Below are 25,477 nucleotides of genomic sequence, written 5' to 3' on the forward strand. Positions count from 1 at the left end.
CATAAACAATAATTTATTCAAAAACATATGTAATCTTCAGAGTAGTAGTTCACCTGGCTAGGATGCAAAGCCTAATTAGGTGCAGTGCAGCACCAAAACTTTGGATTGATTTCACTGAGAAAATTGGTAAGGTGTGAGAAAATATCTAAGCCTTGCAAGATAAGAAAAGGAAAAACACAGAAAGAATGGTAGTTGCAGCTCAAGGATTCCATGAGAAACTATGTAAAAGACTTAAAAACTCTATGAAAAGAAAGGAAAGAATCAGAAGGTGGCAACTCAGCAACATCATGGATCAACGCATTCCAAGAAGCAGTGGAGGCTGACTCATCCCCAAATGACTGATGACAACCTGGGCAGCAAAGAGACATCCTGTGTCTCACTGGGAATACTGACCATATTAATAACTAGCACAGCAGCATGTTAGCCCTAGATATCTACTGTATGTATTAGCCAATAAAATAAAGCTATGTATTCTAAAATTGCATAAGTGTCTTTGTGGACAGTAAAAGATGCCCTCCCCAAAAGTGATTCATTGAGAAAGGAATCTCATAATCCCAATGTGGAGGACAGGTAGGTCTCTCACTCAGAGGACAATTCCAGTGAAGACGGTATCATGATATTCTCATGAAGCTCCTGGTTGATGGACCACCAAATCTATGGGACCTCCATCAGTCAGGGACAATCCACCAATCTACAATCGGAACAGCCTGTCAGCAAACCTTTCTCTGACAGACTGGTGCTGAGGACACGCGGCCCATAAATTTTTCTACTACATATACAACAACCAGTAATATTCCACCTAGATGCAGTCTGCAATCAGCCAGCCACTGCCCTATATTCATAGTAGCATAGCAGAACTGGAGATAAACCTGCCTTTGTGAACTGAATTGATCCAGGAGTTAATCCTGGACCCCTCCCAGGAAGCCAGCCCCAACAGCATCTCATGAGCAGGAACAGAAGAAGCAGCAGGGTAAAAAATGGGGACAATAACAGGCAAAACCTGATCTACCAAACTGTGCCCTTTCCCAAAAAAGAGAGACTGTAGAGTAGAAAGAAAATATTAGTTCAGTCCTGTGAGCTGAAGATATCTGCAGCTTGAAGAAGAGTACCAGTGGGAACCACTGACGGTTGACTTCAGAAGACTTCCTGCCTACTCCTTGCCTTCATTCCTTTATGACCTCATTTCTCCGCCATCTATGACAAAACCAACCTCACAGTCCCATGGTGCTAGACATGAAGAGTCAGACAGACGTCTGACACGAACCTTCAAAGCCTTCTGCACAAATGGTACCCAGTCTTGAAACAGTTAACGTACCCGTGACACAGCATGTTGCAGAGCTATTTGGTCAGTAAAAGGGACAACAGGGGAAGAGAAAACTCAAACCAACAACCCCAACCTTAAGTTTCAGAGTGGCCTAGGTTCAATTCAAACTGTTATACCTACTTTTACATAATTTTCAAACTGTTTTCTTGAATTACGTGCTCAAATTCAGTATCTTTTATTGTGGCCACTGCACAATTAGAAAGTCATCTCTCTACATTCAAGTTTAAAACCTTCCTCACAAGTAAATCCAGACTAGAAGTTATTTACATTACCTAGAAGATATTCAAGAAAATCTAAATCAGGAATCATGAACCTTTTTTTTTTCCATACGCTAGCATCTGTACCATGCGCATTAGAGGTCACTCTCACTGACAGAGGCAGCTTTTGACTTGATACTAGGCTGTGTACTTCCTGAATGAATCTTGTGTAGCACAAGTAATTAATGTATCGCAGCTCATGAACTACTTATGTGAATAGTACATCTGTTGAACAGTTTTGCTTGGAAAAGTGAAACTTAGTAGTTTCAGCAGATGAAAATTTAGGGAAGGCAATAACATCAATAAAAGAAAATCAAGACTACATAAAAGTAGCAACAGTTCATCACAAAGAAGGAAGACTTGAGGATAGATAAAACAGGAAAATACTTAGACTAAGGAAGTTCAAAGGAAATCTGGCACCTGAATCCTTCATCATTTCAATGGAACTCTAATTCCTTCAGTTTCCCTGTGAAATTTTGTGCCAAAAAGAAGGAAATGCTGAATCTAAAATCCGGGGAAGAAAGAAAACACTTTTTTTTTTTTTTTTTTTTAAGTGAATCTCCTAATTATCCTAACTTATTCCACTTTGGTTTGCAGTGAGGTCTCAGTGTGTGTGTGTGTGTCCTCCTTCTGCACTTCACCTCTCATGTTAGTTATAAAGTGTAAAATTATTTCTGCTTGTTTTGAGTGACCAAACCATGGTCACAGAATGCAGTTAAAACACGGAAGAGGGAAGACAGCTTACCATTTTCCAGCCTCTCTTGAAAATAGTCTGCTAGAATGAAGAACTATTTCTCACAGCTCTTTTTTTCTAGCTCTTCAAGTCATTTTGTGATAATGCAAGCATTATAAAAGAGACAGTCTTCCTAGGAGCTAAGACAACCAGCAAAATCAAGTATGTTGGTTTCATTGTTTTTCATCCTTTGAAAGCAATCACACAAAAAAACAGATTGTGTATGCAGAACTACTGAAAGAAAAAAGCAGATGCAAATATGTATAGAATTAAAGAATGAAGTCTTGAAATCTAACATTTTAGGGAAATGGCCTGAGGACCTGAACAAAATTTATGCCATTTCTTAGGTGAAATTAGTTTAAAAGTCAAATTATCCATAATCATAGTGGACTGTACACGACATAAAAAGTACACTAAAATGCTTTCTCAAATACTGTTGAATAAAATATGAAACTATAATAGTAACATGCTTCCAAAGTGCATACACAGAATTCTAATATCTCCAATTTGATTGCCATCAAAGTGGCTTAACACTACAGGCAGCTTTTTGGAAAATGTCTCCCTAACAGTGTATACATTTATCGAATATATTTTCTCTTTCCTTCCTAAGTGCTTGGGAGAGTTTATAAATACATGTATTTTACACTAAAGCAAAGTTAGAAGGCAAAATTAAATAGCTAATCATAGAGATCTCAGTAAAAAGAGAAAAAGGATGAGCACGGAACTCGTGATATGACAGCTTTAAAATATAGCAGTTTCTAAATATTTCTTGTGCTGAAATGTGGAAAGAGATATCTAAAAAACTAGGTTGAGCTAACTGCCCTGTTTACTGTTCTTGTTTGATGCTACACCAAGTCCTTCACAACAGACAGGCTTATTGACCACCTGGAATGTCAGCTAAGCCATAAAATGCAATAGAGGTTGAATGCAAAATGGGATCACAGCTTCTGCATTAGGACCGGGTGAAATAACGCAGCCGGTGTTACTGGGACACAGTACCAAGCAGTCCAGAAGACTTATGTTGCTACTGTGAAGCCAAGGCAGGAAAAAAAAGATAGTCTGCCATGAGTAACAATTTCACAGCCTGGCTAATATTTGGCTTTTTTGTAAAAGTATGATGAAAAAAATGATTCCAAGATTCTCAGCCTATCTCACGATTTCTGACTTTTTCCCTTCAGTTTTTAGAGTCAGTGAGGAAAAAAAAAGTACTTAATTAGCTGCAAGCACATTTTTTCCACAAGCATACAATAATCTACCAATATTTGTATTCCAGCAAGTCTGCTAAGAAGAATATTTGGTTCCAACATGTTTTCTAAGTATTCTTTCTTCATTATAGGGAACAGTGGTAAAGCAGTAACACCTGCATCTAATCCACGATCTACTGTTAAGTGTAGGGAGAAAGAAGTACAGAGTCTTTCCATAAAAACGACTCTTAACATGACTCCGCTGTCCCTGACTTGTGAGTGAGGAGTGAGACCAGGTGCAAAAAAAAATAGCAAGCGTTCACCAGTCTTATGGCCTCCCAATAAGGGAGATTGGGCTGCAGGATCCTCAGAGCAAAAGATTTACATCATGAAAATATGTAAGATATGAAAGAATAAGTAGTAGAAAGTATGATTTATAAAGATTGCTTTGCTGCTTTAATATTTCTGTCAAGTGACTGCTCTGTCAGTTTTACATGAATTAGATTGTTCTAGACGGTTCCTCACTGCTTCTGTGAAAAAAAAATAGCATAATCTCACGACAACAGTTACAACTTTTATATATGCCTGTGTAAAAAGTACATATAGAAAATGATATGATGTCCTGATCAATTCTTACATCTTCTTTTTCTTCCAAATCCTTCTTTCTATATCACCCAGAAATATTGTTGAGGCACAGTAAGCTTCAAGGAGAGAAAACAAAAACAGTTCCATGCTGGAAACAGCAAGGTCTGCAACATCCCTTACAAAATAAAGGTGTGGCAAGTACATCTTCAGGAAAATCAAAGTATATGGTGAATTTTTGAATGAAACTGAAAACAAGTCACCTTAATTTCATTTTTCTAACTCAGGTCTTTAGTTTGAGATAGATACCGTTTCTTCAAGGAAAATGGTATGACTTATTCTGGTATCTGCACTAAGATGAAAAAAAAAATGCTCAGACATACATTTGTGTGGGATATTAGCAAGGAAAATTATTTCCTTTGGTAAATAATTTAAGATATGAATAATTTATCTGTGTGTTTTGAAATTAGAAAGCATATCTGAGAAGTAAACTATAGAAATAATTATTAGGAAAAATATTCAAATATTCTCTGTAAATACAGAAATCTACCTATCTCCTATACTGCAGCAATGAATAACACGTAATGATTATAATACACTAATTCTGTGGTAACCCAAGCTTTACCGTAACACTAGATAAATTGAATAAATCGAGTGCTATCATATACAAGTCATAACAAAAATTTGGTAAAATTACAACACTAAAAGGCAATTCACTCGTTTCCTATCCTATCTCAGACCACCTGTGACCAGCAATATCATCTAAAATTTAATTTAAAAAATACAACCAAATAGTTTAATTCTTTCCAGATAGTTCAAGCTTTATAGTTTCTATATTTTATTGTCACATTTAAAATTACCCGGAACAACATAGGAAAATACAGAAAATAGTAATTTACAACAGAAAAACTACCTTAGGAAAAAAACAAACAGTTGAAAGGACCGGGAAGTCTGAAGAGAAAGATAAGCATATCTAGAACCAAATAATTGTGAAGTCTATTTCTTATTTTGTTTCTGTTAATTCAGTAAAAAGTAAAAGCAGTTATAAATGCTTAACTCATTTAATTTCTTACCCATTCCTTTTCTCCTTAACTGATCCTTCAAACTGGGAAAATTTTATTTTAAAAAGAGACATCTTAGCAATGACATGTTTTTCTTTTCTGTTACTTCAGGTTTTAGGAAACTGTGACTTGTTGCAGGATAAATTGATAAAATAAGTATTGATAATAGTTTAAATACATTTAAAAGATTACTTTTCAAGAGTATTCATTTGCACTTATTACAAAACCACACCATTTCACGTTAAAAAAAAAACAAACCAAAACTTTAAGAAGACTTTCAATTTAAATTTAATTAAGAATTTTAACAATTGATGCTTTTATACCTAGTATTTCATAAACATTTTTATAGTGGTGTTGCTCATCTTGACAGTCCTAAAATACAACAATATTTATTTGGAATTAATCTCTTAACTCAAAGCCTTTCCTGGGAACACATCAAGACTGCATTACTACATGGGCTCCTTCATCCTTTTTAAATCATACTTGTAGCACCTATCATGAGGTCTGGTTGCATCCCTCATGTTTCTTTTACACATAATCATCACTTTGACATCACACATGACATTTGTCAAAAGAAATCATATTTCAAAAGTCCAAGAAAATAATTGCAGTTGAGCAAAAAAATTACAAAAAATGAACACTACACACATCAAAACAACAAATTTTATACACACTCTAGATTTCAGGGACCATAAAAGATCACACCTTGTAAAAAGTTCAAAGTCGAACTCAAGAAATTACATACCTTGTGGTTGTTTAAACAGAAGGTGGAAAGCCGATTCCTTACTGGTAGACTTGGATAGGACAGATGCACTCAGATGATGATTGGACTGCTCCTTATCTAAAAAAAAAATAAAAAAATTAAAAAAATCATTCAGGGAAACTCATTTAGAAGTCAAGTTTGATTGACCAATTTCCCTAACAAAACAGCTTCATAGGCAGAGGTTTTAAAACAATACATTCTCAAATGGAGTGCATAGGCCTTCCCCCCGTCCCGCCCTTTGCTTAAAGGTTGTCTCAGTATTTTCCTCACTGTGATGAAGCAAAGCGTAGATACAATACGGAGATCTTCTTAAATAGAATTTAAATAATGCACCATCATGAAAACCAAAAGTTTAAAATGTTTTCAGTTAAATAATATCTAGAGAGTACAAAAGAAACCGTTTTCCAGATGAAAAAACCAAATGGCCAAGAAAGCCCATGGTGATATGAAACATATAAGAGAAAGCTTGAGAAAAATGGGTTCAGGACCAGCAGTACTGCAACAGTGGCAGACAAGAACTGCTTTCTGATGACAAGTTACCAGATCAACTAACAAATTACTTCATAGAGACAGAGGATTTAGACATTATTTTGATTGTTTTCGCTGATTACTGTCAATGTTGTGGATAAATGAAAAATGAGATAGGAAAAAGCTAGTTTGAAGTCCAATATTATAAATGTGCTTTGGAGCTGTTCATGCAGCCAAAGGTGTCTTACTGAAAGAATTGACACTTGCAGGAAATGCCTTGTAGGAAATATATCTAGCAGTTAACTCCAAGAATTCGAGCCCAATAGATAGACTATGTCTGAATAAAATGTCATATTAAAGGGTAATAGAACTGAATGATGAACTGCTGACAGGAAGGCATGATACACAGGAAGGCATCAAATAGCCAGGGGAAGACTGCCATTTGGGCTTACGGAACAAAGTTAAAATAGCTTTAAGGAAGAGAACAATGAGATGTTCAGGAAGGCAAAGAAAGCGCTCCTGAAAATATTGTTCTTGCTTCTTGTGTGTGTGTGATGCAAACGTGGTGAATACTGTAAATTTTCCCTGTTAAAAGAATTTTCCAAAGTTTAAAATATCTGCCACTTACTTTTCATTTATATCCATCTACTTATCCAGCTGAAAAGTAATTTTCACAGAACTAGCTAATTAATCTCTGGAAAATCTTTTTTTTTCTTTTTTTTTTTTCCCTAAAAATAATTACATGGTATAAAACTAAAAGCACTAGGTTACACTTCATGATGTTTCAAAAACCCATTTATCAGTTCAGAAGTAGATTTATATATTGCATATTATTTTTTTTAATTGGTAGCTAACTTCCTTGTTTGAATTATGCCAAAATCAGGACAAAGTGATGTTAGCACTTTTATCCTGATTATCCACATTCAAAACTGATTTGAAAATAATAAATTTATGCACATTTGTATTACTTCATTCTAACACTGACTTAAATATATGCAGTAATACTTATGTCCAACATATTTTGCCTGAAAGAAAAATTACTTTTAATAGCAAACTTGCCTTTGAGTATTTAGTTCAGTTACATAATAAAGTCAGAGAAAGCAGTTTGAAAATATTTTGGAATCCACATTTAAAAAGTGGCAATCCTGCTCTGGAAATCTTTCTATGGAAAAAGACATGGCCAAGCTACTGTGCATGCAACCTTATCTTGGAAATAAAGTAAGTTTTAATAATCAACAATATGAGACAGCTATTTCAATATGACTCTGCACACTCTCTTACCAAAAGCAATCTCATATGCTGACACAGATATCAGTTTTGATAACACAGGTAATATTGGATTCCAGAGAGGAACCAATTTACCTCCCTTATCTGATTCCTAATTACCACTGTGGCTTTAATCTTTTATTTGATCATGGCCCTTCACTGAATACCCTCTAACAACCAGTTGCACTTTGTTCCTAAAACTTCAAAATACATTTGGCCCACTGAAATCATGAAATTAAATTATCCATGTTAACCAAAATAAAGCATTATAGGTATTAACGAACCATTAATACTTATGGACAATTCCTATACAGGTGATCTCTGTGCGGTCTGGTTTATGCTGGAGACTTCAGTAATATTAACTATTTATATCGGTTTAGTTGCTTCCATAAAGTCTTAGGAGAAATATTATATAGAGGTATTTACAGAAGAGCAGTAACATTCAACTTGAAACAGCTGAACTAGTACAAATGGTTGCTAAACCATCTGTAAGAAGAGTTCGCATACTCTGTAGCTCTGGTCATTGGCTCATATTGGGGAAAATTACCTGCTGTCAAATAAACATTACTCCCATGAATAGTCTTAATGTAAGTATGAACGCTTATGTGAATAATAGCTACAGATTTAAACCACAGGTATGTATCTAAATCCTGGGAAGAAAACTTATTGCTATTAAATTCAATAAGAAAACACCAAGTTTTAGGAGGTCCAAGATTTCATCCCTTCCTCACAAATTATCAGATGGTGGGTAGTTTTACTTGCTCTATAATTTTAAAAAATAAAGGATGATTTGCACTACAATATCAGACAAAATTCACAGAAAGAAACATTTCTGAGGAATATTGCTCTTGGGTTTGACAAAGCTTCAGAAATACAAATGGCAGCTTCAGAAATGGTCCAGATATGACAATTCCCAGTTAATTTCTATTTTAATTCCTGAACTATGCAATTCTAAACATAATTTCACATCTATCTAGGGCAGAAACTGCCTACAGAACATTACTTGAAAACAGGATACAGATAACTTCTGCAATATTTAAAGCATTAAGTAAATCTATAAATGTTGATGTTTACTGCTTGTACACTATAATTGAGATGCCTTATTTTCATTGTTGCCAATTTTAATTCTCTTAAGAAGTGGCACATGGTCTGAAACACAATTTGTAAAGATCAAGGTGAATCAAACATTTAATTCTGCCTTCTGACTTGCTACTTTCTGTCGATTTCGCCATTCTGCCCCCTCTCTGGCCTCCAATAACACCAGCAATGAGCACAAGTCCAGTGCAAGATTAAATAAAAAAGGCATTCCAGTAACTTGCTTTAATGCTAAAATATCAGCTAAGAGGTTTCAAAATGGTAGTAGCTCGGGTTTTAAATTGCTAAACTTAAAGTTTTAAGCGCTGTTCTCAGAGATGGCTTCAAAAACATCTGTGAATTTGAGTTACCCGCTGACAGGGTCATTTCTACTCTTTGGATTTCAGGAAAAAAACAGGTTTTACAAACGACTAGGCTGTCACTTTTTAAGGAAGAAATTAAGACTACTTTCTATTTCAGACTGAAATGTTTTCGTTTAACTAATTCAGATGGAAGGTTACTATTGTTATGTCTGAAGTAATATTACTGTCGATCCTAATTAGCTTGTACTTTCCCAAGTGTGTTCTTGCATTGCTATGAGAGATCCTAGGACAAAAATAGGCTCTTATGTCAAAACACATTAAAATAAAACACAGATCATCACAACGTGGGTAAGGGATCTGGTCTTCTAACTTAGGACTGTAAACGGTCTTGAAATAACATTCAGTTTTGTATGTCTCATTAACAAACAGATACAAGCAAAATAAACAGAGGGAAAAAAAGGGAAATTTGTGAAAAAGCAAGTTCAGAATTAGCAAAGTTCAGTTCTTGGTAGAAAAGGAAGTGTACTAGAAGTAATGTATTCAAATGAGGGTAACTTTCTCAACAGACTGATTAGCCTTGTGGGACGACAAATTCATTCTTAATGTTGAAAAAACCCAAATTAATTAGCTTTTACTGTATACTGAGCTAACATATCTGCATTGCTATGGTATATAGAATTTTGAAGTTAGTATATTAAAATACTAATTGCTTCCTTTCCAGGTATAGTATGTCTTGAGAACATGAAAGTTCAACTAAATATATAGGCAATTATGGAAATTATTACCCAAAATATGTAAGCGCCAGAAATACTAAGCTAAAATTGTGCGTCCATGAATTTGCTTGTAAGACTAGATTTCTCTTTCTCTGGAAAGAATGAAATAGGAATTACAGTAAATATTCCTAAAGAGAGCAAATCATAGCATGGACAACCACATCTAAAGACAGCTTGAATACATAACTATCTTATTGTGATTAAAAACAAGCAAACATTATTTACAAGTCACCAGCAGCAACAAAATTAGAATATTAACATTACTTATTAAGTTGATTAACGAATTCAAGACAGCTTTTAAAGGACAAGTATGGTTTTACTTCCATGAAGATCACGGTACAATTATTTTTTCCCTAAGAAAAATTTTCATAATTCCACAGATGACAGAAACATTAGATCATCATCATGTCAGGTCTACTGATGTGTACAGAAAAATGAGGACTGAAAACTTCTGATGCAGAAAACCCAACATCAGTCTTTCACTAAGTCAGTTGCTGCTGCACTGTCTCTGTTACTGAAAATCTCCCTGGGACAAGTTAATGCTCTGTAGTTAGAAAGATGACTATGTTTTCACTAAAATACTTAATGCAGGTTCTGCTAATGTTTCTCAGAGCATCACAATTCACTAGGTTTTAGTACCAATATTTAAGGTCTAAAAATAATTTCTGATGAAACTGCATTGTGGATATGTTTGATTGTTCTTTTCCATTATTTTGTAAATAGCACATTAGATTAGCTTTTTAAAAAAATAATACTTAATAGTATTAGAGTACTAAACTGTGCCATCCAGCACTCGATTTCTGCTCAACAAGCCAAGTAGTTCACTTCTTGTAATTGCTCTTGGTGTTGTACAAGTCAGAATACCAGCTTGCACGTTACACTAGAATAAAGCCATGCTGCATTCCATGAGGTGCAATGGGAACCTTCATACCACACATATGTAATACACATTACCACATGTAATGCACACCTACACTTCAAGAGGCTATATAATCAGTTACTTCCTGGTCAAACAGGAGAGGTTGCACAGTGAGTAATTCACAGTGCTTCTATAAGTGTCTGAGCTAAGAAAAGCACAAAGGGTAGATGGAATGAGAGGGGAAAATACAAAGGTTTAACATTTTAGAAGGAAAATTTCATTACTAGCAATGTAAAAGTTCACTGTATCTTCAGCTCCTCCAGGGATGATGAGTTGACAAACAAGAGCAATTCAAGAAAGAGGTATACCAACAATTTATCAAGGTACCTCTGGACTGAAGCTCTACCATTCATCACGTCAGCCGCTTCCCCTAATTTACACTGCACTCTCTGTCATCATCCATGTCGTTAGTAAAGGTCTTGAATAATATGGGCCTCAGTGCTGACCCCTGAGGTACTACAATCATTATCAGCCAGCAACTGACTGTCAAGAGGTTGATTGCTATCATTTGATGCCATTAGTTCAGCCAAGCTTTCAACCCACTCAACAGTGTATTCATCAAGCCTAGACTTCCTTAGCTTCCAAACAAGAATGCTAGAGGAAACAGTGACAAAAGTCTTACTAAATCATAGTATATTACATCCACTGCTCCTCCCCCATTTGCATAATCACTCATTTCCATATAGAAGGCAATCACATTAGTCAATCATGATTTGCACTTAACAAATCCATTTGACTGCTCCTGATTACCTTCTTGACCTTCATGTTCTTGGAGATGGACTGCAAGAGGATGTGCAATTCATGGTCTACACAGACTGCAAAAGGATTTGTCCAATGATCTTACCAGGGGCTGAGAGGAGGCTGATCAACCTACTACTCCCTCAGTCTTCCTTCTATCCCTTTAAAAAAGAAAATAACATAGCCTTTTCCAAGTCAACAGAAACATCTCCTGATCAGGATGCATTTCATAGAGACCCACAGCCTCACAATCAAGTGGGCCAACTCTTCCATCACTGTGAATTTCATCTGGACTTGTGGATCTGAATGCAACTGGTTGCTCTAAGAAGTTCACAGCCTGTTGCTCCCCTATGAGCTGCCCATCTCCCTTTCAAACCAAGTCAGTACATGCTGCTTTGGAAGCAAGTTTTGCTCGCAAAGACTAGGGCAAAAAAAAGCATTGAGCGCTTCAGCCTTTTCTGCACTGTCTGTAACAAGTAGATTCCCCCTCCCTTCCATCAATGGACCTATGTGCATTTTTCCTAAGCTTCCTAATGCAAATAGCATACCTTTAGAACCCCTTCTTGTGAGCCTATACTTTCCCTGTTTGTCTTCACACCTGATGGGCTTCGGCCTTCCTGATTTTTATTCTAAGTATGCTCATGGTACATTTGTATTTGCCTTTTGTTACCTCTTCTTCCTTTCACCTCATCTAGGTGTAATACAGAGAATATGTTATTGCCACTGCTAGTAACAGGCCATGGGGCTTTATATAAAGTCAACAGTACAAAGCATAAGGGCATTGTCACACCTTGTTTGGACTTGAGCTATTTTAGCTGTAACAGCACACAACAAGCGCCAACTCTTGCCTTATTTGTTTTTCAGCTTCAGCCTACTGATGTATAATTTTGTGGTATTACCCTAAAGAAATCATAGAATACATAGTAAAGAGCTAACAAAAAGAAGGGGTCATTGTGGAACTAAACCTGGGGACCAATAAGAAAGCAAGTGTAGCAACAGATCCTTTTGGAAACATACAAAAATAACAGCAAGCAGATCCAAGACTGAGAAGGAAAAAACTGCCATTTTATCAACATTTCCTTCGCAATGAAGAACTAGGATGTTGATGACTCTCTCCGATAATTTACTGCGAAGAAATACAAAGTAAATACAAGATTTGTGTATATCAGTTAGCAGCAATTAGTATTAATTGGATAATTTGGACTAAAAGTATTAGTGGTCAGGGACCTGAGTTCAGTGACATATGCTAATTTATCTGTCCAGCCAATAACCATCCTCCTCTGAAATTCTCTGTCACCTCTTCTCCACACACAAGGCTGTAGCTGCCTGTGTTCAAGATCTGCAGTGCAGCTGTATAACCTGGTATCAGATCTATGTGAACACAGCTAACTTGCGAGCGCGTAGCATGTGGGGCCTCCACCCACCGGCTTGAGTTGCATTTAAACCCAGGCTCTTGCTGTTGGTCCTTACCCAAGCTATGTCCTAGGTATGCTGTCTCTGGCCGTGCACCTTGCCAAGTCTAGCCTACTTGATTTCCTGGCTTGGTCAGAGACTTGCTTTCTCACTGTAGACTTGGCTGTGACTAGACTATTGGCTGATATTGGTTACTGCCGCCAGACTTGCTACGTTCTCATTTGGATACTGTGGGATTGCAACCCTTGTTTGAAAGGTGTCCACCAGTCCTTGGGCTTCAGTCTCTATTTTGTGGAGCAGCCTGTTCGTGCTGCTCCCTGACAGGTAGTATCATTGCAGTTGGACTGATAATATCTCACCATTTGCATTCTGATAAGACTTTGATTAGTCTGTTAATAAATTCTTAGTGCCATATATAAGATGTGTTTCTTTAGCCTACATATCTTGCATGGGATCCACAGCAGTGTATGCTTCCTATTTCTTTTTTAGATAAGGTGCCTACATCGCTAAGTGGGTCTTCTGCCGAAATTCTCAGTCTTCCTAAGTAATCATACAATTCAATCCTGAGCTGTCAATACATTTTCTGCAAAACCCATCCAGCTCTGAGGATCTTTCTGTACTTTAGTGTACAAAGACTTGAATAAGCTGAATCATCTCACGGTTACAGTAGCCTAAGCTATACAAGTAAGTGACCAAATTTGTCTTCTCTTTCCTTTCTAAACAGCCTGCACCCATTCACAACCATGCCCCAGTTGTTCACACTGTCACTGAACTGTGATCACATTGCAGCCTTGCAACTGGTCTGGAATTGCTGTTCTTCCTGTTTTTCCTGTTTGCTGCCCAAGCTTTGTGCAAATGTATGCACAAATATTTGAGAAAAGAATGCCCACAGAACCTCCTAGTATCCATCAACCTGCTCAATATTTCCTTGGCTGTACAGGGAGTATAGATCCATGTATACGCTATATGAATGAACAGCAAGGTATAGTAACTGCAAGGTCAGATAAGCCTTGGCAATCTTTTCCGCAGCATCTCAGATTTGAGCTCCAGGAAAGCGGCAAACGTCCTGGGATGATATGTTGTCATGGAAATTGACAACCTTTGTCCTTGTGGAGGAAGAAACTTCAACCACTATCACTCCTTGCTTCCTGTTTAAGTGTGCTGGTTCTAATCTGAAGACTCAAGATGCTTAGCCCAAACTCTTCCCCTTCAATGGAAATTTTTTCCCCCCTTCTTCTCTTCCAGAGCTCTGAACCTACTCTTTAGAGGAACAGCTGCAGGTGTAAATGGAGACTTCCCCATTGCTGGGACTCTGTGTCTTCTTGATGCTTCTGTCTTTTTTTGGTCACACCAAACTTCTCAGACTTGAAGGGTTTGGCTCTTGCGTCTGCAGATTTTCTGCAAAGATCTTGTCAACCTCTTGTTTATTAACCTTGATGCAATAAAGCTCCTGCATCTGCACCGCAGGAAGTCTATCAGAACACACATCTAACTGGTGAGGTCATTGCCATTTATAGTGCAGTGCCAAGGAGAACCCTCAAGAACTCCTGGCTGCCTCAGACCAGGGTTGCAGCATCCACCCTCAGGACTTCCATTTGGATTACAGAAGTAACGATTGCACCATTCAGGGCAATCTGGCCATGGACAGATTGGACAGATCCTGGACATGACGTACTTAGCCTGTAAACAGTGGATCAATGCATACCGTTGCTTCTTTCACTGTTGTCCAGAAGAGAACATCAACAGAAATGCAGAAGTGGTCTGATCATTTATGAATGGAACTCTACTTTGTTACAGTCATGAGTGAAAACATTTTAGGAGTTAAACATGGGAAAATGCACTAAAGTCTGCCAAAAAAGTCAGCAAAAATACAGAGCATTCAGTCATGAGACCAAAATGCTCTTGACCAGGCACCATTTAGGTAAAAGAATCTCAAAAATACCCCATATAATAACTGTATGCGCAGCCAAAGATGTATTTCTGCATTTCTAACTCATTTCTTAGAATTAAATTGAATTGTAATTAAAAAGCATGAGTTCAATGCAACAAATAATGAATCTACATTTTTTAAAACTCATGTTTCTTCACTTATTCTATGGGCCACAAACCCCAAACCATTGCATGAGTGTTTAAACCTGGTTTAAAACTTACCTTTGCACAGGTTTGATTTTTCTGTTTCTCTTGTGTTTCCCCATACATGGGGTCTGTGTCAGGGGTCACTGGAAGGTTTACCTTCCATGTAATTTTTGTTACATGCAGATACCAGGAAATGCTTTGGCACCTGTTTTCTGATGCTACGTGTTATGTTGGACTAGGTGGAGATTCAGAGAACCTTCTAAAGCTCTGCTTCACTCAGAATGAAATTTACTCTTTCACTGAGTAAATTTCAGCCATCAAGGAGAATCTGGAACTTCAAACTTGAGTTCTGCAGCATTTATGAAATCTTAGTATCGACAGTGGCTTGGCAATCTTTGATAATTCTGGATCTCATATTTTTTTAAAAAGTATGTTTGAAAATATTGCTGAAACATACTTGTTTGGCAGGTCAATCAGAAAAAAAATCTCAAATGTTTTGCCCATACTAACTCCTTTAGTTATCTAGAATCTGAAAAAATAATATAAAATATTTTTGAAAATAACTGAGGGACAAAACCAAAATATTAGGTATTTAGCTTAGACATACAGCTCCCAAAACACACCCCAGGAGCCTCCTATTGCCTGCATGCCATAGTGCAGTCCACAGCCAACAACCAGCTGCGTGTATACCTGAGGCTGTATGACATAAGAGGTCTACTGTGAACAGCTGTTAAAGGTTTGTGTTATTTCTTAGCTCCCACAGCACAGTCTACCAAGCTTTTCAGGGTGGATATGAATGATACACCGTATATCTGTTGCCAGGAAATGGAACGAGGCAAATGTAATCATGTCCCACTCATACTTTTAATCCAACCCACAGAGCTTAAACTCCTTCCCCCACCCCAAAAATATCCAAACCCCTGTACCTGTCAGCATGACATCTACCACCACATTTTCAGGCATTGGATTTTTGAAGGATATGATGACAGCAGAACGCTGGCCAATGCATGCACTTATGCTGGTTGGTTCCATCAGCTGAGGAGGAAGACCAGTCCCCGAAAGGTAAAATACCCACTCTTTAAGCTGTGGATGAAACATGTGACATTATTTATTATTTGATGAGTCAGATCTGTACATTTTAAGGCATTTTGCCTGCTTCTTTCTTCTAGTGTTCTATGTCTCTTTTCTGTTGAAAGTGAACTGCTGTTTAATGCTTTCTTTCTTTCTTCTTCCCTCAAGCCTTTGTTACTCCATGTTACTCTAAGTATTGCTATCTGGAAATCAACAGTTCTAGCCTGGGAGATGCTCACATCTCCTCTTTGCATTGAACTTCCATGCTACTCTAAGCGCAGAGTATTTAACTTCCACGTAGCTACTCAGAGCTTACGGTGTAGAGAATGGAAAGATGTAGCTGGTTGCAAGAAGGCAATTCAAAGCACACACATTAGAACCTGAAAGCAGATGAAGTGTGAAATTCTCTTCAGAAGACAAAGGAAGAAGGAAAATCATTCTTTGATGGGACAGCAGTAGAATCATACAAAAAGGTAAAAGCTTTACTCCAAAGATAATAAAGAACATTAACCACTATACACAGAAAAATGGAGAATATTGAAAAGAACTAGTAGATATAGAGTATCACCACAGAGCAGAAAAAAGGAAAATTTAATTCATAGAATCACAGAATGTGTTGGGTTGGAAGGGACCTTTAAAGGTCATCTAGTCCAACCCCCCTGCAGTAAGCAGGGACATCTTCAACTAGATCAGGTTGCTCAGAGCCTCATCAAGCCTGGCCTTGAATGTCTCCAGGGATGGGGCCTCCATCACCTCTCTGGGCAACCTGTGCCAGTGTCTCACCACCCTCACAGGAAAGAATTTCCTAATGTCTAATCTAAACCTACCCTGCTCTAGTTTAACACCATTGCCCCTCGTCCTATCGCTACATGCCCTTGCAAACAGCCCCTCCCCAGCTTTCCTGTAGGCCCCCTTCATTTACTGGAAGGCTACTATAAGGTCTCCCCGGAGCCTTCTCTTCTCCAGGCTGAACAACTCCAAATCTCAGCCTGTCCTTATAGGAGAGGTGCTCCAGCCCTCTGATCATCCTTATGGCCCTCCTCTGGACCTGCATCAATTAAATTGATGTGTTAATTTTGACCTTTTTTTTTTCAGCTTTAGAGTAAAGAGTTGCCTGCCCCACATACACTCTTTTAGGGTTATAAAGACTGATATTACTAATGCCGCTCATTATGGAACCTTTAAAGGTGAATGAGCAGCAAAGGTAAATGGTAAATATAAAGATACTACCATTATTTTAAGGCAAATTTTAATTTGTATACTCATGCTACTGCCTTTAAATAATAACAACACAGACTAAAATCTGAGGCTTATTACAAACTGCTCAGTGCCCCTTTGATCTGTTTTGTTCGTTATCAATCAAAAAGGATGTATCACGAAGAGAATAGAAAATAATAAATACAATCAAACCACTATTTTCATTATCTGAAATATTGCATTTACTTCTGCATAGCCTGTCTGAAAAAATTAAGGAAAATCTGTAATAGACAGGGTTCAAAAATCTAACAACAAATCTGGAAATACTTACGGTAAAAAGTGACTAATATATTGAGACTTCTCAGCATAAACAGGGATAAATAAAATGGCTTCAGAAAATAGCTTTGGACAGCAAAATTGCATGCCTTTATTATCATTTTATAGAGAAACATTCAATCCAACAAGAAAGACAACATTTTAACCTTACTGAATGAAATGTTTTGGTAAGTCATCTAAAGCTACAGGATTTTAATTAAAAAAAAAAAAAAAAAAAAAAAGAGGAAGAACTGTTCATCTACTGATGCAGAGACTACCCAATACTAAAAGGAAGAATATAAAAATAGAGTCTATGTCTTGTTTAGGATTTAGACAGTGATTCATATCACCCAGCTTGTGAGGACCTCTGCACTACTTGAACTAATAAGAATTAACAACTATCTCCCTTTAAAATTACATTTTATTTTGTTATTGTTGATTTAAACATGACCTATAGCCTGTTTATGGTTACAGATTCATGAGCAGGAAGCTAGCACCACTCACTTTTCAGATTCTGACAGCGAATACTGCTGCTATACAGACTTTGAAGCGACACACGACTGACTCTTCGGTGAAGACATTTTGCTGGTCATAGTCAACAAGAAACTGCCCAATAGTTGCTAAGCCAGCATGCCACAGCATTTCTGTTTCTGACTCATGTTCTTCCTTACTACATCATCCTCAAGAATTTAAATGTAAAGAAGAGGCTAAGCATACTTTGCAGGCTTATTTTGAAGGACAGGAACACAGGCATGTGCATGCCAGAAGAACACAGGCATGTGCATGCCAGAAGGCCATGTTTTCAGAAAGCTGGATGTGTCAAGCTATTAGTGGTCTACACTGGCTTGATATTGATACTTTGTGCTTGCTGGCAAACACAGTAACAAAAAAAAAAAAATAATTTTTTTTGCAAAACTCTTAATGCATAAGTTATGAGGAAATATTAGTCTAACAATGTTTTCCAGGCTCATTGTAAATTCGTATGAACCACCTTGTTCATAACAAGGAATTTTACATTGAGGTACACTGCAGGGGTGGAAGGAGTGCACGTGTTCATATTTTGTTCAGGTAAGCTGTAAAGATGAAGTTTGAGTTCATTGCTGGAGGCTCAGGCTTATGGTCTACAAACATTAAAGACTTTAGCTTCCACTGATTTTTTTCGGTTTACAAGCAGAGCCATTTTGAACCCCATTGCTTCAAGTGTTCAGCACCTTTAAACAACACAGTGAAACTTTGTCAAACTGAATCACTAAAGAAGGAGGCAAACAAAATTAGTGGCCAGTCTGGAAGATAAAACAAGACAACCAAAAAAATTATACAGGTTATAGGACAGGCCTGCCTTGCCTGACCTGCAATTACTGTTCTTCACTGACCCACTGTGGCACGAGCATCCACTCCCTCCTGCCCCACCTCGGGTCTAATGATGTGGAACAGGGGCATGGTTGCTTGTTTGGCGGGAAGCTCATGAGCTGCTGGTCACGTACGCAAACAACCCCCAGCCACATACCCCAGACACCTAAGCCCTAGAGACCACCTCAGCCAATGAGCCTACCAAGAAGACCCCTTGACCAATGAAAGATACGTGACCACACTTCAGATCCAACCAGGCTATAAAATGAGGCCCCTGCCGGACCCCCCCTTGGAGTGGTTCTCCTCGGAGCAGTGGGTCTGTGACCAGAAGCCCCCCCTCTGGGTCAAGACATCACCTGAAGTAACTTCCCCAGGGACTGAGTGTCCTCAGCCTTTAGGTGAGTGGTTTCCACATTTTGAATCATTATTCTAAGCTTAGATTTGGTACACACCATATAGTATTAGTTCCCAACTGACATCCTGAGTCTGTAAAAGTTATACAACAAACACTTTGGCAGACATAAGATCCCTGTTAAATTTTACCATTCTACCTTTTTTGTGAAACCATTAACACTGATTTTTGGAACATCTTTAGTTGGTCTTACACTTCTGTGAAACCCACTTAGTTATGGAGCTCAAGATCATGTATGCTCAGTGCAAGAAATCAAGAGGAAAAAAGATTAAAAAAAACCCAGAATCCTAAGGCAAATAATAGAAGATAGGATCTAATATTGGGCTCAGTTTCTCTCTAATATTACTTACTACTGTTAAATGCTCTACATTACACCTGGATGGATGCTAGCAATGTGGTAAAAGAACAGGATAATACAGATCTGTTAGAACTCTGGGTGTGGGTTATGTTCAGGCTGACCTTTCAGTTGTGCTGTCTCAACAAACTTAATTTCAGACTTTCACAATGATTAAACTCAGATTCACTTTGTGAAGAGCTCTTCATACAGTTTCAAACCAGAAACAAATGAAGCAAGTAATAGCACAGAGCAGTTTCTCTCAGCTCAGCAAAGAAGCACAATCAGAAATAGTTAAGGCTTATCCTGTAAGTACGATCATTAACTGATTTTAGATTAGTCAGTTATTCAGATGTCAGATGCCTTAAGTGTCCATTCAGATATATTTAATCAGAGAAATCAAGGGAGGGAAATCAATGTCAGGAGGGGTTTACATTACAAGTTGTTTGAGGCATCCACCACTGATGAGAAACATTCTTCAAGTCTTCATTGAAATGGGCAGTTATATCTGTGCCAATATTCACTGTCAGCTATCAGCGTAACAATTAGCAAACTAAAATGGCCTGGGATTAATTTAGTAAGGACCGTAGCATTGAAAACGAATGAAAATTTACAAAATTCAAAAGATTCAGGCATACAAAGAACACTAAGAAATTACAGAGGTTATACCAATATATTGAAAATGGTTAAAGGGGTCTGGACAAAACAGCAGCTAGAAGGATGGGATACTGACTAAAGTTCACTGCAGATAAAAACTTGGAGATTTGCCATTATTTGAAAGGAGATGCACTGGATGACAAGATTCAGGTGGCAGGGCCCAATTCGTTCCTGAAAGGTTTAAATGAATTGTTGTACTGTGTCATTACTTCTGTATTTGCTGAAGAATTTGTTTTTTATTTTTTAAAATATAGATAAGATTTCTGTGTACCATTAGGATCCAGACAAGATAAGGACATTCAGTCCTCTTGAACTGTCCTTGGATATATACTATTCATATGAGAATTGCTGTCTCCTTGTTTTTATCCTTAATAAATATTTAAGAAGAGAGATCCTGAAAATAAGTGCTGTGTTGACAACACCTACAAATAACCTGTCATTCAACATACTTTATCAGGAAAAAAATTGCCACATCACTTCCTTCACTATTTGTTTTCCTCATATCAAAGAATATTTGCTTTTGCAGTATTACTTAAAACGCTACTGAAAACTCCTGGTAGCACTTAACTGGAGTAATTCACAGGTCAGCCATCTATTAGGATGTCTGAAAGTCCAGAAGAATACCGAGAGGAAATTGCACAGAAGGCAAATTCTTCCTTTAACCACAGCGCATGTGATGAAATATTATCACTAACATCATATTATCAGTTTTTATTTTTGTTTCAGTTGTAATTTTTAATCAGCTAGTATGTCATGTTGACGACTCGTGTTTCTTTATTTACTTCTTTCTCATTTAAAATTAGGAAAATTCACAGAGAAAAAAATGTCAACAATTCTAAGATGCTCAAAGTAAAAACCATTTTCAAACAAACCGAAAGGAAGAACTCACTTTTTCAGATGTGTGACCTTCCAAAATTCACATCAGATGAAAAAATGAAATAATTTAATTTTGTTTGGGGTCGGGAAAAACATCAAGAAATTTAATTTCAGTGGTGATGATAATGCTAAGAAGTGCCGGTCTTCTGGTGTTAAAAACAGCAGAACTAATTACAAGAAAGCTAAAATAACTTATTACTTATTCTAGCTCCTAGGCCATTATGCCACATTTTAATACTGTAAATAGAATAATTTCTGTGTAAAATTAAGGTTAAAAAAAAAAATTGTAACTCTTGAACATCTTTGCATTTGCTCTTTCATTATGGATCCAGCCATTAAATTTCAACTTGACCTACAGACTGAAACCCTTATTTACATGCCTATTAAAAATATTATCTAATCTGAATTCCAAGTGTTGTGGGCAGCAAACATAGCATCATACCTGTGAACATTTGAAGGTTACTGATGCCTTGTGACTGCCTCTTCCAAGGGCAGACGGACAGAATTGCACAGGTACTTCAGTGGTGGAATGAGGAGCAACAACCACCTGTACAAATACAAGAAAGAAGCAAAGGAAAGAGAGGGGGGAAAAAATAATCAATTTTTTGGAGTCCGTTTCTGCTTTGTGCTTTGTATCGACAGTGTTGATGTTTATGTGATTAATGTGTTCCACCAAATGCGTTCTCTCCTCTCAGCAAGCACAGGCTGCTAAGGCAGCCAGTGTATTGCAGTAAACGATCCTAGTGGCAGTCACTGCACGTTCATTCCCCAGAAACTACAGACCTGGTGTTAACAGATTGCTCCAAGGACATGGACAGCAGCTCTCACAAATACCATTCAAACATGACTTTGGTGTCTGATCGTACTGATGACACGAAAAGGTTATCACATTGACCTCCAAAGACACGAACTGGCTTATAAGGGAAATACATGGTAGGTTTTAATAAACTAATGCTTTGTCTCTCTTGGGCTTACCTTTATCTAAACTAACATTGTAAATGATGTTGCTAGTTTTCTCTTCATCTGAAGCATACTACTTGAGTCTCAATTGCACAGGGAAAAGCAAAGTACCTGACTACAATGGGGTCATAAATGTTTTTAAGAACTAGATAAGCAGTGAAAGAATAGAATGATGAATAATAAAAATGCCAATGCATTGAGAGAATAAGCAACTAGAATCATTGAATACACAGTTACTGTGTCTATTTTTTTAAATTAAAAAAAATTACTAGGCTTTTAATATCATACACATTTAAATAATGTTTGCATGTAAGAAGATACAAAAAGATAACTGATCAGAATTATGGACACTCAAGCTGTATTTTATAAAATGAATATAACTTACAACTAATAGAGGTCAAGACACCTTACAACAGCTGGGGCTGACAAGCCGTTTTGTAAAGGAAATGCCAGCCCTGGAAGAACAGGCCACTGACAGACAGCGAACAGGAGTTATTAAAACATTAATTTCTGTTTACTACATTTAATGGTTGCAAGATGCCTGACTGCACCAACAAACCCAGGAACCTCTTCCCACCCCAGGGGTTTGACTGCTTGTGCTCTGAGATGGTGCTTGGCTCAGGGCTGAGGAAGGCTTGAGCTCATGGCACAGCAAGGCAAGGACCTCCACCAGTAGCCCTGCCCCACCACACCCAGAGACACCAGCAGAGCCATGTTGCAGACAGGGATGGGGGGCCACTGCAGCACTGGGACCACTGGCCACGGCCACAGCACTGAGGTCAAACTGGAGGCACCAGAGGGTGAAGCAGGGAGAGAAGTGTCCACTTCCAGCCCAGGGCAGAGGCCCCTGGTGAGGCTTGTGTTCCTTTTCCTCACTGTGCCACGGCTTTCCCTGCCATGTCAGAGCTGGACCCAGGCAGGGGCCGCAGGCATCCTGGTCCTGCCAGTCATCTTCTGAGTATGTCTATAGGGTACCGGCACAATTACAGACTGGCATGCTGGTCTACCTTGAACAACGGATACTCGTACTGACGGCAGTGGGAGAGAGCAGAAGAGCAGAAGAGAGGACAGAGCTCAGATGCGGTCTTCTAATGCACAAAACTTGAAACGTTTTTTTCAGGGGTTAAGTTTTAAAATAATTTATCAGAATATTGCCATAACAGTGTATTGGTTTGAAGACATTAACTGTCTTGTCTATTAGGGGGTGGTGTTGCATTTTTTCAAACCTTACAAATTTAATTTTACGGTTTGCACTGCATGACAAAAAACATTTCTGGAAGGGTAAGTATGTGGGGTTCACCACTCTGGGCCCACTCCCACTTGGCTTTACCTCCCATACAGGGAGCACTGTACTGCTGTGTCGCCTACACTTCACAATCTCGTACGTCCCGTAGGTGGGTGGTATTTTGAAAGCACATTTGCCACCAGCAGTCAACTGCCACCGTCCCACACTTGTCACTTTTGCAAGGCTTCTCTATTACCCAGAATAACAGACCTGAGGGAGAGTCACCTCCCACAATCCACCTCCATACCCATCTGCCCCACTGCCCCAAGTTCATTTAGCTGTTCATCATCTAAAAGGAGCCTGAACAGCTCATTTCTCAGTGAGTTCCTGGGCACGCTCAGTATCAAGAGACCTTTTTTTTGAGATTTTTTACTTTCACTTGCAGTCTAGTTCCTACCTACTTTGTCCAAACGAGCCAGTCCCATTTATCAAATGAAGACTTTAGAAATGGAGAAAGAACCTTAATGATTACCCCCTCCCAAATACTTTTGAATTAAATGAAAAAGCAAGGTAAAGACAGGTTATCACAGCATGAGAATACATGATCGAAGTAAAACTACAATATAAAAAACTTTATTAATTTTACTAAGAGATCTACATTATTTGGAATAATAACTCTCCCATAAAGATGAAAACAGACTGGAATTCCATTTTCAATAAGCATTACTTGACATATTATCATTACACAGAAAATGCACTGCCACAATGAATCTAAATAATCAATATAGGGTTATGATAATCCAGCAGACTGCCTGCTATGAAAGCAGAAAAGATTTTTATTTTTTACATTATAGATCTGTTTTAGAAAATTCATTTTATGTTACACATTATGATGTTCTTTGTATCCAGAAAGTAATTTGTTTTGAAATAAAGAGCTGGTTAAAAAAAAGACCTGACTTTTGAGTGAAAACCAAAGAATAAATTTCTTTTAAAACTAGAACTGAAAAATAAAGCTAACAGCATATTAAAAGACGGGCATACTTTGCCACAAACATTCAATAAAATATGCTGAAGTTAACCCATCCCCTGTCTCTAATTTTGTTTACATAAACAAGTGTCTTCCAAGATATTGATGTGAAAGGGAACTGGTATCATTGCTCTTCATAAGATCTCAGATGTAACTGTTCAAATACAGGAACTGAGGCTGAAGAAGACTGAGCAACTACACATGCATTATTCCTGTTATAAATCCAACAAAGGATGGAAATTTTTCATTGAATCTGGAAGTTTCTTCTCTACTCCGTACAAAACAATACTCTCAGTCTTTAACAAACTAATAAAGGCTGCACCCAGAGACTTTGAGACTAAACTCCTCTCTGACAGCCCTTCTTTATTAAGTTATTTTTCCTCAATAAAAAATGTTTTTCATAGCCGATCAGGATGGAAGACAGATTCATGAAAAAGGATTAGGCTACTTATAAGCCAGGAGAACAGAAGGTAAAGACTAACAGTGAAGGCATGTTTCTTTTTGGCAATACAGATGATCCCATTTGAAAGAGTTTTTTGTATATTTAAGTTACATCATAAATATATGTGTGTATAAATATAGTACACATACATATGAAATCTGTCCATGTATTTAGATAGAGGAAAAGAAATAAGTTGAGGAACATAGTGTTACTGATGACTGAGAATTTTCAGCTGTTAAATGCTGAGCAGGAATCCTTCTCTACCAGAGATAAAGAAAGCTATGGTTAGGAAAGAAACACAAAACTTAACATCCCAATGACTGTTCTCCCAGAAACTCATAATGCCCTACATGCTAATGAAAAATAAGTCAGGAGTTTTGCAGCAGCAAACTTAGGGGGTTCACTTCTGTTCCAACTTTTAGAGAATTTGGCAGCATTTATAAAGATGTGAAGTTAACCCGCACAGTGCAAGGTTGACAAGAAGGGAAACAAAAATTAGGAGCTGCTTATAGAAAAAAAAAAAAGAAAAGAAAAGAAAAAAGACGTGAAAATCCAAATCACATTAAAGGAAATCCTTGAAAACTTTTATCAAATTCTTGAAAGAAAACCAAGATGGTATATTCCATTTAAAGCTGGTTTAGGCTACAATTGCAAAAC

Source organism: Rissa tridactyla, chromosome 1, assembly GCF_028500815.1.
Source record: "Rissa tridactyla isolate bRisTri1 chromosome 1, bRisTri1.patW.cur.20221130, whole genome shotgun sequence".
Taxonomy (NCBI): Eukaryota; Metazoa; Chordata; class Aves; order Charadriiformes; family Laridae; genus Rissa; species Rissa tridactyla.